At 39.0% G+C, this 20,279-nt stretch overlaps 1 protein-coding gene across 2 annotated transcripts in view; it reads right to left on the bottom strand.

Moving 5' to 3' along the window:
* FUT10 (fucosyltransferase 10) overlaps positions 1–20,279 on the bottom strand; it is a 427,469-nt gene that overhangs the window by 9,487 nt on the left and 397,703 nt on the right. The gene's annotated exons all lie outside the window — the stretch shown is intronic.

Raw genomic sequence — 20,279 nt, 5'->3', positions numbered from 1 at the left:
AATATCCATTCAACAAATGATTGAGAACTACAGACGATGCCCCAAAAATGTAATACAGCTTTTTCCTTTCTTCCTTTAAGAAAGGAAAACGTGACACTCCAGTCACATTTACTTCTGCAATTACCAGAGGCGCTCAACTGTGACTTGTATTTATCTTTTGTTATCAGTAATATTGAGTATTACAATTTTGTTCATTTATTTACTTATTTATTTAAGACATAGTCTCACTTTGTTGCCCTCTATAGAATGCTGTGGCATCATAGCTTGCGGCAACCTCAAACTCTTGAGCTTAAGTGATTCTCTTGTTTCAGCCTTCCAGGTAGCTGGTACTACAGGTGCCTGCCACAATGCCCGGCTATTTTTTTTTTTTTTTTTATAGATGGGAGTCTGACTCTTGCTCAGTCTCGAACTCCTGAGCTCAAGCTTCCACCTGCTGTGGCCTCCCAGAGTGCTAGGACTACATGAGTGAGCATCTGCTCCCAGCCTGAGTATTACAATTTTAATAAAGTTTTTTTCTTTCTTAAAATATGTACATATCCATGGAATATTATGCAGCCTTAAAGAAAGATGGAGACTTTACCTTTTTCATGTTTACATGGATGGTGCTGGAACATATTCTTCTTAGTAAAGTATCTCAAGAATGGAAGAAAAGGTATCCAATGTACTCAGCCCTACTATGAAACTAATTTATGGCTTTCATATGAAAGCTATAACCCAGTTATAACCAAAGAATATGGGGAAGGGAAGAGGAAGGAGAGGGAGGGGGGAGGATGATAGAGGGAGGGTGATTGGTGGGATTACGCCTATGGTGCATCTTACAAGGTTACATGTGAAACTTACTAAATGTAGAATATAAATGTCTTAACACAATAACTAAGAAAATGCCAGGAAGGCTATGTTAACCAGTGTGATGAAAATATGTCAAATGGTCTATAAAACCAGTGTACGGTGCCCCATGATCACAAAAAAAAATACGTACATATTACTGGGGGGGGCATCCGCTGTACTTGTGTCAATTACTGGTCTAGTCCCATGATTATCAACTGGTATGCCATGAAAATTTTCATAGATCATTAATTCAGTTATTTTCAAAAGCAGTTCAAAGCATAGTAAGTATATTCTATTTTTTTTGCGGGATTTTTATTTATTTTATTTATTTATTTATTTATTTATTTATTTATTTATTGTTGGGGATTCATTGAGGGTACAAGAAACCAGGTTACACTGATTGCATTGTTAGGTAAAGTTCCCCTTACTTTTACCTTATTTTTAAAATCAACATAATTAGGGCGGCGCCTGTAGCTCAAGGAGTAGGGTGCCGGTCCCATATGCCAGAGGTGGTGGGTTCAAACCCAGCCCCGGCCAAAAACCACAAAAAAAAAAAAAAAAAAAAAAAAAATCAACATAATTAACAATAGGTTCAAGTGTGCTGTGAGATATGGTTGAGATAAGGTTGATAAACACTGGTGTAAACACCAGGGACTAAAAGTTTCTGCTTTTAAGAAGCCAGGAGTGTAGTAAGAGAATAGACCAAAAAATGAGTAATGTAAATAATGTGTGATAGAAGAATGAACTAGGAACAGTGGTGGTACAGACAAAAGGAGATGTGAGACCACTGCTAAATGAAAAGGCTCCCTGGACCAAAGGGACACAGAGTTGCACGATGTCCAGGTCTGTCTGAGATGGCTATGTTTGGAGACCCAAAAAGTGTGACGTTTGCTTCATTTACGCACAAAACTCTGTAAACAAAGAACATGTCTGTTTCTACCACTGTAATTTCTAGTACATAGGAGAGTGCCTGATGACATAGTTTGGGCACCATATAAATATTTGCTGAAAAAATAAATGAAGTAAAATAAATGTCAGAAAGTAGTGACAAAATAAGCTACCGAAAGAGGTTAGGTTGGGTTTGCATTTCAGGATTCAAATTTCTGATTTCCGTCTTGTATCTGAGTATTTCCCAAACTTAGCTAAGAATGAGATTATTTGAACTCTGGATCAACTGTTAAACATGCAGACACCAGTTCTCTTCTCATAAGAAAATCCAAATCTCCAGTCGGGGAGGTCTGGAAATCTGTATTTTGGCTAATACTTTGTCTGATTCTAACGATGAAGTGGTTTGAGGAAACTGGGTGAAGCAAGAGTATGAAGACCTAAACAAATGGAGGAAATAGGAAGTACATATATTATCTGTTTACATATTATGTGCAAATTAGGTGGACCTGTCAGGACTCATTAATCCTTACAAAATAAGAGGGACAGAGGCATTTAATTTTCTGATTAGGGTCCCTGGGTTGATCTGGGTCCCAGGGTCCCTGGGTCCAAAAATACAGTAAAGAATTCCAGAAGGGAAACTGGTTGGAAGAAAGGATAATGAAGTTTAGACAAGTTGAAGTTTAAAAGCTCATTGTAAAACCAGGGGTGGTCCAGAAGGTAGGAGAAAATGAAACTGAATCTCAAGAGCAAAGTTTGAGTTTGAGTTACAAGGAGTGGTATCAGCATATAAAAGACGTGATGTCTTAATTTGTTCAGATCGTCCCAGTGATTCATGTTGTGAAATTTTGCCATATGACATATTTCCAACAGTCCTGGCAAATTTTGAGCAACTGGCTCTCCAAGGGCAGACAGGGAGGCTCTGATTTGTGGCATTTGCCAAATTTTGTGATGTAATTACACCCACCATGGCAGATTTTAAGCCACCAAACACATCCGAAACATGAGGTTGGGAAACATTGTTTGGAGGTGGTACGCTATTGGCTCTCACCAGCAAGGAGGACTTGGTTACACCACACCATTGCAGTACCCTTGTGTTCTTCAGAAATTCACTTAGAATATCCACAGGGTCACTCCCTAATGAGTCCTAGCTCTAGTAAAAAAATAATTCCATCCTAGCTATAAACCCAATGTAATAAAAAGGTCAAGTCCAATATATTCAGATAAAGTAATTCTTTCCCAAACAGGCCCGCTGTTCTGCACAGTCCTCCCCAAGTTGCAGCACTGCGTCCCATGCCAGCTGGCCCTGCTGTCCTCACTGTCCAGATGTATCATCATCTGGTCAGGTCTGGGTCTGCATTAATGCCTTGCTCTCTCCAACCCCCTTCAAGGGAATTATTCACTGAAGTGGCCATTCTGGATCTACTGATGTACAGCCCAAGTTCCAGGATTGCTGGGTTTTGACTGCTGGCTAGCTACGTTTGCAGTTCTTAGATTCATCTCATCTACCTCACTTCACTTTTCTATCTTTATTGTGCTGATCAAGTTCCACTTTATTCATTTTCCTTTTCCTACACAGCCAGGAAAACAGGCTTTGCCACCCCTTCCTAAAGAGTGGGGGAGAAGTTTGGGACAAGGCAGCAAGAATACTTTAAATATCCCCATTGTAATTAATTCATGTTCATAAGGAGACTGCCCCTCTCAGCATCATCTGCGGGATGCTGAGAGCAAGTCTGATGTTTACCAAACTCTCCTATGTGTATCACACTATCTCCACACTGCTTTTTTTTAGGAAAAAGGTGACAGATTTCAATTTGACCTTGCAGATGGCTTTCTCTTTACTTGGGTGCTTGTCATGTAATAAGCTGTAACTTTCTTTCAGCATTTTAAAGACAGTATTTCTTTTATTTTTAATCTGACTTGAGTGATTTCTTCTGAGATCTCAGCTGATCTCTAGCTGCCTCTAAAGTCTAGTGTTCAGTAGCACAATCAGGTGACTATAGTAACAATTTATTGTATATGTCAAAACAACTAGAAGAGTGGAATTGGAAAGTTCTAAACAAAGAGATAATAAATATTTAAGGGGGAGGATGTTCTTAACAAACAATTGATTCTTCAGAAGTACAAATATCACATGTTCTCACTCATATATGGGGTCTTAAAAAAGTTGATCTCATGGAGTTAGGGACTAGCATGATGATTACCAGAGGCTGAGAAGGGTAATGGGATGGGGGAATAATTAGGGGAATGATTACTGGATACAAAAATACAGTAAGATGCTATGTAAAAGGAGTAATGTCTAGCATTCGGTAGCACAATTGGGTGACCATAGTAACTATTGTATATTTCAAAACAACTAGAAGAGTGGAATTGGAAAGTTCTAAACAAAGAGATAATAAATATTTAAGGGGAAGGGGTTTTTCTGATTACCCCGACTTGATCATTATACTTTCTGTGATTGCATGAAAACATTACATGTATTGTATAAATATGTGCAACTATTATGTATCCATAAAAATAAAAGGCAGTAAGTATTATTTTTTTCTCTAGCTACCTCTAGAGGCTAGAGAAACAAGGTTTTCCCTTGTTTCAGTGGCCTTCTTATAATGTACCTACCTTATACTGGTTGTGGTTCACAGTACTTATTAAATCTATTGCTTGATTGCTCCCGTCAATTCTGGGCAATTCTTAACCTTTATCTTTTCAAATATTGTCTGTATCCCAGTCTTCTCCTTCTCCACACATACATTTATAATTATCTTTTTGTTGGCTCCGTGCCTGTGGCTCAAGCAGCTAAGGCACCAGCCACATACACCTGAGCTGGCAGGTTCAAATCCAGCCCAGGCCTACCAAACAATAATGACGGCTGCAATAAAAAAAAAGCTGGGTGTTGTGGCAGGTGCCTGTAGTCCCAGCAACCTGGGAGGTGGAGGCAGGAGAATCACTTGAGCCCCAGAGTTGGAGGTTGCTGTGAGCTGTGATGCCACAGTACTGTACCCAGGGCAACAGCTTGAGGCTCTGTCTCAAAAAAAAAAAAAATTATCCTTTTGTCATTCTCCTTAATGTTCCAGACATCGCTTATGCCCTGTTTAGAATTTTCATTATGTTTTTTCTCTGCACTTTGGTGTGTGTATTTTCTTTCTGACCTTTCTTTTGGTTTACTAACTCACTCTTCATCTGTGTCTAATCTGATATTAAACTTTAACTCTGTATTGTTTATTCCTGTTTCTACTGAAATTTTCCATGTTGTCGCCTATAATCTTAATCACATTAATCACAGACATTTTAATTTCCATATCTGATAATTCCAATAACTGCATGAACTAATAAGTCTGTTTATATGTTTTGATCTTGCTCATGTCTTAGTTTGCCAAGTCATTTTTTTGTTGTTATTGTTGAATGTGTCTTATGGGGCAACCTTTTATTTTGAATCATAAAAGAAAATGTAGAGATCTATAGAAGGGATTATCTTCTTCCAGAGAAGAAGCAAAAAGTTCTGGGCAAAAAGTTAGGATAGGAGTAGCTCATCTTAGTTCAAACAGGAACTAAACTTACTCAAAGCTGAATTTCAGTCTTGGAATGAAAGTCTTCACCCCTTTTAGTTTTCCATTACTCCTAAAATGTAGACCTTCAGGGGTTTTAACTAAAAGCTTGGTGCATTTACAAGGGCCCTGAACCCTAAACATTATCTCCTTAGCACTATGAGACTGAAAAATCTGCTTAACATTGTGGCCTCTTAGCCTTTGACCTCCTACAAGTAGATGAATAATGGGGGGGGGAAACTGTGTGGAGTATAAGACTCATTCTTCGGTGTTTCTCTTACTCTGTGAACTTGGGTCATAAAATCCTCATAATCCCTGAACTTCAGTATACGCCTCCCCGCCCAGAAGACAAAAGAAGACTTTAATTGGCTTCTCTGACTTTTAGTTACCCCTCCCTGTCAAGCTTCTTACACCAGGCAGTTTATGAATCAATAAATGAGAATAAAAATGACATCCAAGTTTGGACTTGCCTCTATAAATTCTTTTTTTCTCACAGATCTCAGCCACTCGACCCACTGCACTGATGGCCCTCCAATGCCTTCAAACTGATTTTCTTTTGTATCTTCTCTGGGCTTTCTAGTTCTCTGAAGAAGGGTTTTTCATCTTTAAGCTACTTTATCATAACCAGAAGCAGAATTCAGAGATGGTAGAAAATGAAGGTGTACGTGGGATGATCCACACCGAAGCACTATTACTCCATATGAAGTGAGTTGTGAGAGATGAATTAACACCCACACTGAGGCCTTTGCTCTGAGCCTCAATGATGACTGAGTTGTAAGTTGATGACAAGAAGCCTTGGCTGGGGAATATCAGGAGGAAATTTTAGGATGACTGCATGTTATTTTCAGATTAATGTGAGGGTACGAACAACTAAGTTATGATGTTTGCATTGGTTAGGTATAGTCTCTCTTGTAGTTGTGTCCCACCTCAGGGGGTGTGCCATATGCCCTTACACTGTGCCCAGGAAGTGGGAGCACCCCTCATCCCCACTTCCCTCCTTTCCTCTCCCCTCCCCCCAACTTGAATTGAATTGACTTTTTCTCTTATGTGGGTGTGTGTTAGATCATTTACTGGCTTTATATTAGCATTGAGTACATTGGATACTTGCTTCTCCATTCTTCTGATAACTTTACTAAGAAGACTGTGTTTCAACTACCTCCAAGTTAATACAAAAGATGCCAAGTCTCCATCTTTTTATGGCTGAATTAGCATTCCATAGTATACATATACCACAGCTTATTAATCCATTCCTAAGTGGGTGTACATTTAGATTATTTCTACATTTTGGTGATTGTAAATCGAGCTGTGATAAACAATCTGGTACAAATGTTCTTATAATAAAATGATTTTCTTTCTTCTGGGTAGATGCCTAGTAATGGAATTGTAGGATCAAATGGAAGGTCTTATTTGAGTTCTTTGAGGATTCTCCATACTTCCTTCCAAAGAGCTGTATTAATTTGCAGTCAACCCAATAGTGTAAAAGTGTTCCCTTCTCTCCACATACACGCCAGCATCTGCAGCTTTGGGACTTTGTAATGTGGGCTACTTTCACTGAGGTTAGATGATATCTCAGGGTGGTTTTGATTTGCATTACTCTGATTATTAAGGACAATGAGAATTTTTTCATGTCTGTTAGCCATTCGTCTGTTAAGATGACTATTTTAAAAATATAAACAGAAGGTATCCACTGGGCATTTTAATATGAGTCCGGGATTCAGAGAAGAGGTACAGCCTGGATGTACAAATTAATTAAATCATGAATGTATGGATGACACTTACAACCAAAAGAGTAGGTGAGGTCACTAAATGCATCAATGTAGATGGAAAAGCACAAAGATCCAAGAAGCAAGTCTGGGGGAGGCTAACATTTATACAGATGCCAGCAAGATGAAGATAAATGAACAAAGAGTAAGAAAGAGCAGCAAGAGAGATAAAAGAAGACTCAAGATGAGTGAAACATCCTGGAACCCAAACTGTGAGGGTATTCCAAAAAAGGATAGTAAATAGTGTGCTTACTATTTACTGAAAAATTAAATAAGATGAGGCTACTGAAAAATTAAGTAAGATGGGGCAGCACCTAAGGCTTAAAGGAGTAGGGCACCAGCCCCATATGCCGCAGGTGGCAGGTTCAAACCCAGCCCCATTCAAAAACTGCAAAAAAAGAAAAAATTAAATAAGATAAAAATCGACCATTGATTTAGTCATGGGCAATGTTTTGTCATTTGAGGGGAGGGGTGTGACTAAGTCTGATTGCAATAGGTTCTAGATAAAAATGAAGAGTTTCTGTTTTTAATCCCAAGTTGGCTACATCAGGAAATTACTTCTTGTTGTCTCTGTAATTGAAATTACCAGAAAAACACTTATAAAATTCATTTGATGTCTTGGAATGGATGAATATAATTCATGAATTTAAAGTCACTGATTCTTTAGGTATACTTCCTTTACTGTTATCTTCAGAATCTCTTCATGGTTGAAGACCTTTTTTGCCCTAGATATAGTTAATAATCATATGTAAGATGTAAAGATTTTGTTTGCTCTGCACACTCTCCAAACTGTCATCTGGAGCCCATCGCCATTGTATGGTGATGAAAATATAAGTAACTTCTAGAATATGTACTACAACAAATACTTGCCCCTTGAGGCTCTTTAGCAGCTGCTTTCTCAGTTCTGGAATTACATTTCCATGGACTATTTCAGCCAAAAATTATAAGGTATCTCTGCAATGAGAATAGCACACCCATGGAAACAAACCGAGTCGTTACAAACACACACAATTCCTAGTGATCACTTCTCAGACTATAATATTCACCCTAAACAGGCTTCAGAGACCAAGCCCACATAGAAAAAGAGCTCTCATGAAACTTGGAGATATAGGCGTATGCTTCAACCTAATAATTCTGACAAATGCATCGTAGTCTTCCCTTCCTCCTCTAGACAACATTAGTTTTTTAAAAAAATATTGAATTAGGGTGATCAACTCATCAATTTGTTTTTATGTTCACTCTTCTTCAGGTATCTGTTGAAATCTCAGAGAACTCTGTTACTGAGATACAGTCCCAGACCACCACCAGCATTAATCCTCCTTCTAAACATCTCACTCACTACTTTGAATCTCTTCAAGGTTCAAAGTATTTTGGAAATCAGCATGGGAAACTGTGTTCAATTTACCTGTAACAATGAAGATGTCATTTGACATGACCACTGTCCAACATCACAATATACAATATAGGATATTATTCAGGATATGCTAACTGCTGGAACTAATTCTCCCAAAGTTATTGCAGTGACTAAACATTATCAGAGTTTTTAAGAGATAAACTCGGGCATATTAAAAAGTTAACATGTTTATTTGAGGGTTCAGCAGTTCATGATTTGGCTTTACCAGACTGAGAGTGATTAGGCACACTACTAGGCCAGGGAGAGGAAACTTTATGAGGGGTTCATGGAAGAAATACAAAGAACTATATTTGATTAGTTAAACTGGAAGGTTCCTAGTGGGAGGTTAGCTGGTAGTTTCTGATTGTCAAAGTCTCTAGTTAGAGGTTAGTTTGCAGTTTGTGATCGGTTAAGCGTAAGTTTCATTTTACTCTTAATATCAGATGTGGTTTGGTTCTGCTTAAGTTGGAACCCAAGGTTCTGCAGCTATCTCAACCTTATGGTCTCCTAATTAGTTATTTTAATGCTAATGTATAAATTCCACAGTCAACTTCCTGGTCCGATGGTTCTCCTGGACAGCTCCCCTCCAAATAGCACCTCAGGAATCCAGGTTGCATCCATCCTTTGGTTTCAGTGTCATTCTGAACTCTTCAGCCAGCAGATAAAGAGCAGAGAAAATGGAGTTTGTACAAAAGGTTTTGCAGCCAGTCCTGGAAATGGTGGGCATCAATTCCAGAGCATATTATTGCTCTGAAGATGGTTACATGATTTTAATCTATGTTGAAGGATGATGGAATATTAATCTAACTTTAAGAAATGCAGTATTCTTGTTTGCTAGGGAAGAGGACATATAATTTCTGACCCTTTGGCCTATTTCTTCCATAAACTTCCTTCTGGCCACCACATTTTTAGCTTATGCTTCCTCCTACATGCAAACCACACCCATCCATTCACCTATGAGGACAACTTAAAGACATCTATCACAGCCAGTCATGGTGGCTCACACCTGTAATCCTAGCACTCTGGGAGGCTGAGGCGGGTGGACTGCTTAAGCTCAGGAGTTTGAGGCCAGCCTGAGCAAGAGCAAGACCCCCATCTGTACTAAAAAATAGAAAAACTAGCCAGGTGGTGGTGCAAGCCTGTAGTCCCAGCTACTCAGGAGGCTGAGGTGACAGAATGAGACTCTGTCCCAAAAAAATAGAGACATCTAATCACTACTCCTTATTCAGAGTTCAAGATCTCCAGAAGAATATCTCCTTCCTGTAGGGCTGGACATGGCTCCTCGTGTTCTGGTAGCTATGAATTCAAAGATCAGTTATCTGTTTGTCATCACTACCACACACAGCCAACATGTGACAGTGGAACAGAGGCAAGACAATGATAACCCCTCCCATGTACAAAGGGAACAAGTGGGGAAAGCCTGGAAATCAATCAATCAATTCTGAAGTCCTTTTGAGTAGAAAATATGAAGAACCCTGACATGGTGGTAGGAAAAGTTGTTTGATGGTCAACATGTCAGTGATGCTGTCCAGGAGCATCTTTGTCCATCCTTCCCTTCAGCCTGGCTCCACCCTCTGCAGACTCTCTCTCGGCCACATGTGAAGTGAGAGGAGGGAACACATCTTTTGGGACCTTTGGAAGTCAGCCTCATGCTTGTAAGTCTATAGTTCAATGGTTGGTTGAATTCTCAGATGTCCAAAACTGGTGGGTGTGTTTCTTTTGTTTGTTTGCTTTTGTCTGTTTGCTTAGTTTATGGAGGCAAAAATTCCTCAAAAACTTAATAGGCTTCTGATCAATTTGCTTCCGGGTAGTTATATGTGCCAGAAACCACATTCAAAGATCTTTCCTAGACAGAATTCTTTTTTTTTTTTTTTAATTTATTTCCTAGACAGAATTCTAAAATATGTTTTTTATCTCTGCTTCTTGCCACCATTCTAATCTCTTTCAGTATAACAGCTACCTTGAGACTATAATTTCTCAGTGAGAATACTTCCTACTGAAACCAACCTCTTTTGTGTGTGAATCACTTTATTTACCTGAAAAATATTACTGAGTGCCTAAAGTTTTTCTTTATTTCATTTTCTTTCTTTCTTCTTCTTCTTCTTCTTCTTCTTTTTTATTTTTTGTAGTTCCCTTTCTCAACGTTTGCGTTCTAGAAATGGCTGACTTTTTTGATGCTGTAAAATGTGAATTTCCAAACGATCTCTATTCCCTTTCATTTGTGCTTGCAAACTATCTAATTCTTTCCCAAACTTTTTCTTGGGCAAACACAGCCAGTAAAAACTACACACCATTAATATTATGCTTTCCATTTCTTCTCCTAAAGCACAGATTCCTAGGCACATGTTCTGCGTTCCAAGTGTTCACAGCAAAAAGTTTAGCAAATATGATCGTAAGAGGGACTTTACTTAACAAATGCAATCAGTGTAACCTGGTTTCTTGTACCCTCGATGAATCCTGTCGCACCCCCTAGTGGCCCCTATGGCCCTATTCTCTCACCGCAGGAAGGAACCAGGCATGACGCGGATTAGAAGCACAAGCTTGCAGGAGGCGGGCTAACGTTGATTCAGGGTAGCCCCGAGCAACTTCTGCAGTAGCCTTTTATTGAGACAGCACAAGACAGGTGAGGGGAGTATTAGACAATGACTACGTGCCTAAGGATTGCCATGGGCTGGGCTGTTTCTCCACAAGGAGCACCTGCGTACTAACCGCATGAGGGTCCACCTCCCAGGTGCAAATCATCTTGCTCAGAGGTCGTCTGGCTCTGGGTGTACTCTACAGAATCCCCAACAATTAAAAAAAAAAAAAGTTTAGCGAATGTTCTGCCACCCTCTGAAGAGATTACCATTTTCTCAGCAGTTTTACTTTTCTTATTGACCATAGCCAGTTGCTAAGCTAATTCCACATATTAGGAATTTTTGTTATAAAATGAGCCAACTTTAACATACAAGCATCTGCACTAGGATAGGCTGATTGCTGTAACAAACAACTCATAATCTTATGGGTTTAATGCAGTAGAATATATTTTTAATTCAAGTTCAAAGCAAATATTCTTGGTTTGGTCCTAAGAGGTTCCTCTACAAAACTGTGACATAGTAACCCAAGTGTTTTTATCTTATGGCCTTGCCATTCTACAAATTCAGCAGATGGGGGAAGTAAGAGTGTAACAGGGAGGATTTCAGGACCAGGCCTAACAACAAAATGCATAAATTCTCTGTATGTTTTTCTATACATTTCTTTTTGCAGACCTCAATTACCTGGTATAGACTAAAAGCCTATATGCTCTGTGCCCAAGCTGCCTGAGAAAAGCAGTTTCAACTTCTCGCTGAGCAAGGTTTTGTTGAAGGCCTGGCTGCCTTGGTAAACAAAGTTGTTAAGTCTGAGGCTTGGAAGTGAAAGCCCAACCTCAGTGACACAACTATGTGGTCATTAAGCCTGGGGGCTTTGGAGCAGAAAACTCCACTCCCAGAGGCCGATGCATGCAAGTCATGTAATCAATAAGCTCTCTACTTGCCACTATGAGCTTGTGGTCGTTTCTTGCTTTCATACTATTTCAGTAGCGGGCTTACACCTGTGACAACAGTCACTCCGCAATCCCTCACACAACAACCTGGTCTCAACCTAACATCAAATATAACTGAAAAGTAAGATGTTCCCATGTGCCCAAGAAGAGAAAGTAGGATTGCTGAGCATCCAGCCAGCTTTAGAGTAAAATGCAGCCAAAGGCACAGATTATCCTCATATTGGCAAGTGAAGGTCATCCTATTCTAAAATATGCTGTAGTGGCTGGGCATGGTGGCTCACACCTGTAATCCTGGCACTCAAACTCAGGAGTTCTAGATCAGTGTGAGCAAGAGACCCCGATTCTACTAACAATAGAAAAATTAGCTGGGCATTGTAGCTCCTATCCCAGCTACTCGGGAGCCTGAGGTTGGAGGATCACTTAAACCCAGAGTCTGAGGTTGCTGTGAGCTAGGCTGATGCCAGTGCATTCTACCCTGGGCAACAGAGTGAGACTCTGCCTATAAATAAATAAATAAATAAATAAATAAATAAATAAATAAAATATGCTGTAGAGATGTGTGGAAAACCATGCCAGGGCTATAATTATTGAACAATTACCGTTAAAATAATCCTGTGAGGTGCTTGCTATTATATAGATGAGAAAATTGAGGTACAAACAGATTGAAAAAGTTGCTCAAGGGCTCACAGACAGCAAGTGACAGATGCCAAATTAGATTCCAGGCAGTCTAGTTCCAGAGCACAGACTCACCCGTTACATTGCTCAGCCCTTTCCAATTTCTTTATGGATTTTCAGGTGGCCAGTTTAACTACTGTTGTCTAATGACACTTTCACACATTATCTCCTCTACTTTCCTGCCCAGAGAGCCATTTGCAATCTTGTCTGTCCACTTGTATTTCTGTGCTGTTCTATGACTATTAGTGAACATTTGGGGATATAATCATCCAGTTTATAAAGTGACTGGGTAGGAGGATAAGGGGCAAAGATAAGAAATATACTGAAGGGACAGTGAGAAGAGCAAGTCGGTCCTCACCTCGCATTTGCAGGGTGGAGGAAAGAACATAAACAGAGGCCTTCATGCCATTACTTAGAGCTTATAATTTAAGTCAGTTCAGTGTTAAATAAAATATACTTCATCCTCTTACCTTGCAAAATATAACATCCTGGAAGGTAACCTTGAATTTAGAATTCTGAGACTCAAATATCGTTCCAGAATGTGGCAGCACGGGGAAAGCTGGCCCTGACACCCAGCCTGCCTTCCTTTCCTTCTGTGGATCCACCCTGCACCACAAGGGACCATTCCAAGCACACACGTGACACAGCAATGTGCACTTTCAAGCTCTGTCCATATCACCTCAGCAAATAGCCAGCCCTAGGTCTTCTACCTAGAGACTAATCCAAGAGAAGTAGCCTGGGCTGGAAGCTAGGTGGGACTACTTAAGTAGAAAATTCCTGGGTCCTGAGTGTCCAGGATGTAATCTAGGAGGAATAGAAACACAGATTCTGCATGGGCACATTCTGTTAGCCCCACAGAATCTTCACATCCTGGGCAAGGTTACAGCCATTGGAGGCTCAGAGAAGGGCTCTCCAAAGAGGAAGCCTGCAATTTCTTTCCCTTTTTCTTTTTTTTAGCTAGTGTCTTGCTCTGTTGCCTGGGCTAGAGCACCTCGCTCAGAGTAACTCAAACTCGGGTTTCAAGCAATCTTCCTGTCTCAGCCTCCCAAGTTGATGGGACAACAGGCTCTTATTGTAAAGCCCAGCTAATTTTTCTATTTTTAGTAGAATTGGGGTCTGTCTTGCTCAGGCTGCCCTGAACTCCTGAACTCAAGCCATCCTCCCGCCTCAGCCTCCCAGAATACTAGGATTACAGTCATGAGCCACCTGTGCCTTACCAGGAGAGAATCACTGCTTTTCCTTCTGTCATAAGGAAGTAACTGAGATCAGCGTTACCCTCCAGCCTCCAGCAGCAGACTTGAGTTACACATAATAGTAAAGGATGTCCCTCTGGGACAAGGACAACAATGACTGATGAGAATTTAGAATGAAGAATTCCAGAAAGGATAAAAAAGTGGCAAATACAGAATACATCTTTTTCTCGTTTTTAATCTTTTTGAAAAATAACTGACTGTTTAAAGATATACCCTCAAAACACTAATCTACAAAAAAGCTGGACTGGTTATATTAATAACAGATTTCAAAACAAAAAATACTGTCAACCATAAAGAAAAACATTTCATAATTATAAAGGCACTACATTTCCAGAGGACACAACAATTTTTTTTCTTTTTTTTTTTTTTTTTTGTAGAGACAGAGTCTCACTTTATGGCCCTCGGTAGAGTGCCGTGGCCTCACACAGCTCACAGCAACCTCCAACTCCTGGACTTAAGCGATTCTCTTGCCTCAGCCTCCCGAGTAGCTGGGATTACAGGCGCCCGCCACAACACCCGGCTATTTTTTTTTTTTTTGGTTGCAATTTGGCCGGGGCCGGGTTTGAACCTGCCACCCTCGGTATATGGGGCTGGCGCCTTACCGACTGAGCCACAGGTGCCGCTCTCTTTTTATTTATTTCTTTATTTATTTGAGACAGGGTCTTAGTAGGCCGTACTTGAACTCTGGGGCTCAAGTGATCTTTCTTTCTCTGACTCCCTCCCTAGTAGCTGAAACTACAAGCACACATCACAATGCTTCATATAGAGGACATACAGTTCTCAATTTTTATGCAGCTATTAGCAAAGCTTCAAAATACATGAATCAAAATGGATAGAAATAAAAAGGGGAAATAAATAATAATATAATTGAATAATAGAATAAAACAATAATAGAATTGAAATGGGAAATAAGCAAATTCATGATTATAGTAGAAGATTGCAACACTCCTCTATAAGTAATTGATGGACAAGCAGATGTAAATCAGAAAGAATATAAAACATTTGAATAATCATTTCAACTATTTTGACCTAGTTGACATTTAGCAAACACTTTACATAATAGCAACAGAACACACATTCTTTTTCAGTGAACATGGAACATTTACCGAAACAGACCATATGCTAGGTCATAAAACAAGTCTCAAAAAATTTAAAGGGATTGAAATCATACAAAGCATGTTCTGTGACCATAACAAAATTAAACTGAAAATGGTTGAAGAAGATATCTGGAAAATTCCTCCAATGCTTGGAAATTAAACAATATATGACTGAATAACAAGAAAAAAATCACAAGAGAAATTAGAAAATATTTTAAACTTAATGAAAATGTGAATACAAGTTATAAAATTTGTAGGCTGCAGCTAAAGCAACATTTAGAAAGAATTGTCAACATCATATGTTTAATATATTACAGAAGAATACAAATGTCAAACCAATGATCTAAAATTTTACATCAAAAACCTAGAAGACCAAATCAAACCTACATAGATTGGTGGAACAGAACAGAGGCCGTAAATAGACAAATACATTTTTGGTGAACTTATTTTTGACAAGGTTCCATAACAACTGGGTATCCAAATACAAAATGTAAAAAATAAACCTTGATCTTTACCTCCCACTAAATGTATAACTTAACCTGAACTGAATCATAGACCTAAATATTAGATTTAAACTACAACACTTCTAGAAGAAAATCTTACAGCTAGAATGTTTAAGAACTCTTAACAAATCAGTAAAACAAAGAAAACAACTTAAAATGGGGAAAAGATTTGAACAGACATGTCACCAAAAAAGATAACAAATATGCGCTTGAAAGGTTGCTGAATTTCATTAGTCACCAGGGAAATGAAAATAAGATGAAAACCACAAAGAGTTGCCACTACATCTCCACTGAATGCCTAGAATGAAAAGACTGAGTACCAAGTGCTAGCAAGAATGTGGAGCTATAGGGACTCTTACAGATTGACATTGGAAACACAAAATAGTATAACCACTTCGGAAAGTTGTTTGGCATATTCTTGTACAATGAAACATCCACTTATAACAAAACCTCCAAATCTCACTTCTAGGTATTTACCCCAAAGAAATAAAAGCATATATCCACACAATTACATGTATTCAAATGTTTATAGAAGTTTTATTAATAGTAGCTCAAAATTAGAAATAACATAAATGTCCATCCCCTGGTGTTCAGATAACAGTAGAACATTGTACAACTCAACTATAAAAAATAACAAACTATTGATACGGAACAACACAGATGCATCTCAAACACTCTCTGCTGAGAAGCTAGACACAAATGACTAGACACCATGAAGTTTCTATTTATAAACAATTTTAGGAAAGACAAAACTATAATAACAGAAGATTAATGTTCACCAAGGACCAAGAGTAGGGGAGAAGATTGATTCTAAAGAAGCATGAAGACACTTTTGGGGGTGATGGAAATGTTCTATATCATGATTGTGGTGCTGGTTTTATGCCCTATATATCTACAGAAACTTAGACAGTTGTACTCTGATAATTAACAAATGTTGAAATACAAATTTTAAACTTCAATGTAAGTGATTTTAAAAAATATGAAGGCCAGAGAAGGGATCCTTATAGCCTGGGTCTAAAGACAGAACTGAAAAGCAATAAAAAAGAAGAAGAAGAGGAGGAGGAGGAGGAAGAGGAAGAAGAAGAAGAAGAAGAAGAAGAAGAAGAAGAAGAAAGAAGGAAGAAGAAGGAGGAAGAAGGAGGAAGGAGGAAGAAGAAGAAGAAGAACTAGCAAAAGAAATAAAAAATGTTTAATTTATGAGATGGACAGCCCAGTCTTAATAGAAGCCAGCAGGCGTGGGGGCTCATGCCTATAATCCCAGCACATGGTGAAGCTGAGGCAGGAAGATTGCTTGAACCCAGGAGTTTGAGGTTACAGTGAGCTATGATTGCACCACTGTAATCCTGCCTGGGTGATAGAAAGAGATCCTGGCTTAAAAAAAAAAAAAAATCCAAATGTGAGAAAAAGAAAAATAGAAGCCAACAATCACCATCATAAATCACCATTTACTTATTAATGGTAATTCTTATGTGCTGTGCATGCCTCTAAATTCATGAATTAATTCTATTAATTCAGAGAACAACCCCGGCAGTGAGTCAATCTTTTTAGTGAGGGTAAGATCAGCCCTAAATACTGTGTAAGAGTTGAGGATGCGAATCGCTTATGGTTTTGTGTTAAAGTAGGTGTCTGGATGGGTAAAAGATAGATTGCCATCAGTTAAAAGTGGGTTAGGAGAAATGAGAAAGGAGAAAAAAGAATGAAGCCTGCTCCCTTAAGAAGTTAGCTATAAAGAAGTGAACACAGAATCATGATCAAAAGAAGAATTTTTTTATGCTCTCAGATTTTTGGAGATTTATGTAAGAGAAAGGAGCTAGGAAAGATATAGATGTTAAGTGGTTTGGGCAGAAATTTGATGAAAAAGAAGAATGGGTTCCTCATCTCTTGGAGCCTTGCCTACAGCTTATCTGCAAAAACAGGAATCAGAACCCCAACTGCAAAATTTTTGATGAGGATTAAATGAAATAAAATATAACACATATTCTAGAACAAAGTATTGCTCATAAATGATCACAGTATTTGTTCTACTTTCTTTCTCTTTTATTATCACATCACCACCTGCTCTATAGACTTCATACAAGCTGCAGAATGGAAACTTGCTACAACATCATCCTTTTACACTTTTCTATGAATGCTGTTACTAAGGCAGGGGCTGGGAGCTCAAGAATTTTCAAGTACATCATCATTTAGATAGATGTCAATGTTTCTATTCAAATGCCCAATAGGAAATGAAGCATGGGGATAAATGTGATGCATTTTGGAAATAAAGAGGAAGCAAGGAAGAAAGACTGAAATAAAAAGAACATATTAACCCCATGGAAAAAAATTTATTGAGTTCACTGTTGGAATAAAATAACTGGTACTTTTATCTCTGATGATTGTTAACATTGAAGTAAGCAGACGAAAATGTGGTAAGTGTCCTTGGTTCTCTTCCATAAGTGGCATTAGTGATGGACACCAGCAGAACATGTGAGCTATGTGGGATTAACTGAACTACCAAAAAGGGAGTAAGAACAAATATTGTTTTTTTGATTTTTTTAAAGTGAAAATATAGTAATTGCTCCAGGGACACATACAGGCCGTCGGGAAACAGCAAAGATAAAAATGTTGATCAGAACATTTAGTTTCTTCTTAAAGCAGGCTGTAGTTAGTCTTTTTCAACCCTGGGAAACTTTAAATTGTTCTTTGCCAGTTCCCCCTTGACAAATATACTTCTTCCATTAAGGAAATAAAACTCGATGAATCGGTGAAGATGTTCAGTTTTTTAGAGTTTGTGAGATTATGAACTCACTGGAGGTAGGTATTAGGAAATCTAGCTCTGTAATTCAACAGAGAGTAAAATCTGTACAAACACATTGCTAAAATCCTCTGGAAAATATTCTGTATCCATCAGAGCGATGAGTAGAAAATCACTTTATTGTTCTCTGCGCTACCTGTATTAGCATTTGTGTAAGAAGGGGAACTAGGAGTGGCTAAAATAAAAATGTGCCTCAATGAAGATGGAGGAATATATTTCGGAAAATGTGGGTCTGTGCACGAATCCCCAGCAGGAGTAACCTGTGTTCCGGGCACACAGGAAGCACATACACACAGACACACGTGTGTGCACACGGCATGTACAAAAGAATCTTTTGGACAGTTAGTTAAAAATACAGATTCCAGCTGTGTCCACCCCAGCCCCTACTCTACCCAGGGTTAGTAATGAGTTCAGAACTGTCCTCAGGAACATGCATTTTTAACTATCAACCCCAAGGGATTTTTATGCAGTAAGTCTGAATATTATATTTACAAAAATTTTGCTTAAGGAGAAATTTTTAAGTTACAATGAGGGAAAGAGTCCCACTAAATTAGTACCTTTGTCTAAGCTGCCCTTACCTTAAAGGGAGTCAGAAAACGTCAGTGATCTATCTGACTTCCGAAGCTCTGGGTTACTTGAGGTGACAAAGCCATTCTGTAATTAGTGGTCATGCAGATTCATTTTCTACAGAAGTAAAGCACTGATTTATATGCACACACTGAATAAAAATACCCACAAATAATAATCTGGCCTTTTCTGTATCTTCTGTGCTGAAGACACAGAGTTATAGGAGACAACCCTGGCTTCTACATTTTCAATTATTCAAAATATTTAAAAATTTCTCTTGAGGCTAGGCACCTGTAGCTCAAGCGGCTAGGGTACCAGCCACATACACTGGAGCTGGCGGGTTCAAATCCAGCCTGGGCCTGCCAAACAACTATGACAACCGCAACCCCAAAATAGCCGGGTGTTGTAGTGGGCACCTGTAATCCCATCTACTTGAGAGGCTGAGGCAAGAGAATCACTTAAGCCCAGGAGTTTGAGGTTGCTGTGAGCTGTGACACCACAGCACTCTACTCAGGGCGACAGCTTGAGGCTCTATCTCAAAAAAAAAAAAAAAAAAGAAAAAAATTTCTTTTGAAAATGTTTCCCTGTCCCATGTGTTCTTAAAAAGTGTGTTCACTGTATGGGGGCAAGACATGATTGCAAGAGGGACTTTACCTAACAATTGCAATCAGTGTAACCTGGCTTATTGTACCCTCAACGAATCCCCAACAATAAAAAACAAAAAACAAAAAAGAAAAGTGTTTTCACATCTGTACTGCCAATTCCAAATCCAGTACCTCTGGTTCAGCCTGGTTTTCTCCCTTCCTGCTCTCTCTTCCCAACTACCCACAAAACCACCCCCACCTCTGGATGCCCACTCGGTAACTTGCTCACAGATTAATTCCATTTTGTTTTCCTTCCTCACAGAAAGACCTAGTTCTTCTCTAGTTTCACCTTAAGCATCTTTTCCTCTGTGAAGCCATACCAGTTTGGCCAAAAATAAGTCTGACAACCTTCAAGTTTAGAAACAGAAATGTTATGAATTTCTAACCCATACATCCAATAACTCCCTTTACTGTATTTTAGTAAGAGCCTGAGAAATGCACACACACTCTGGCTTTAAGGGGTGGAACAAAAGTATCTCAGAACAGAAAGAAAGAAAGAAGGAAGGGAGGAAGGAAGGAAGGAAGGAAGGAAGGAAAGAAAGAAAGAAAGAAAGAAAGAGAGAAGGAAAGGAAAACACAACAAACAAACAAAAAAAACTTCACTTGGCCACGTGTGTGTGATCAGCGTTCCAAGTGCAAATGTATCTGGGCTAGATATCAGCTTGGATCCCAGAGAGGACTCCCAGGCTCTGATCCCACGTCACAACCAAAACAAAGTTAAGGTGACAGGTCATCACAGCTGTTCTGGTGTGGACGCAGGCAGATTACTCCAGGTGACAGCACCTGCTGGTGTAAGAATATCTCTGGAGTAT

This window comes from Nycticebus coucang, chromosome 24 (genome assembly GCF_027406575.1).
Source record: "Nycticebus coucang isolate mNycCou1 chromosome 24, mNycCou1.pri, whole genome shotgun sequence".
In the NCBI taxonomy this organism is placed as follows: domain Eukaryota; kingdom Metazoa; phylum Chordata; class Mammalia; order Primates; family Lorisidae; genus Nycticebus; species Nycticebus coucang.
This window is presented reverse-complemented; position numbering and strand designations above follow the sequence as displayed.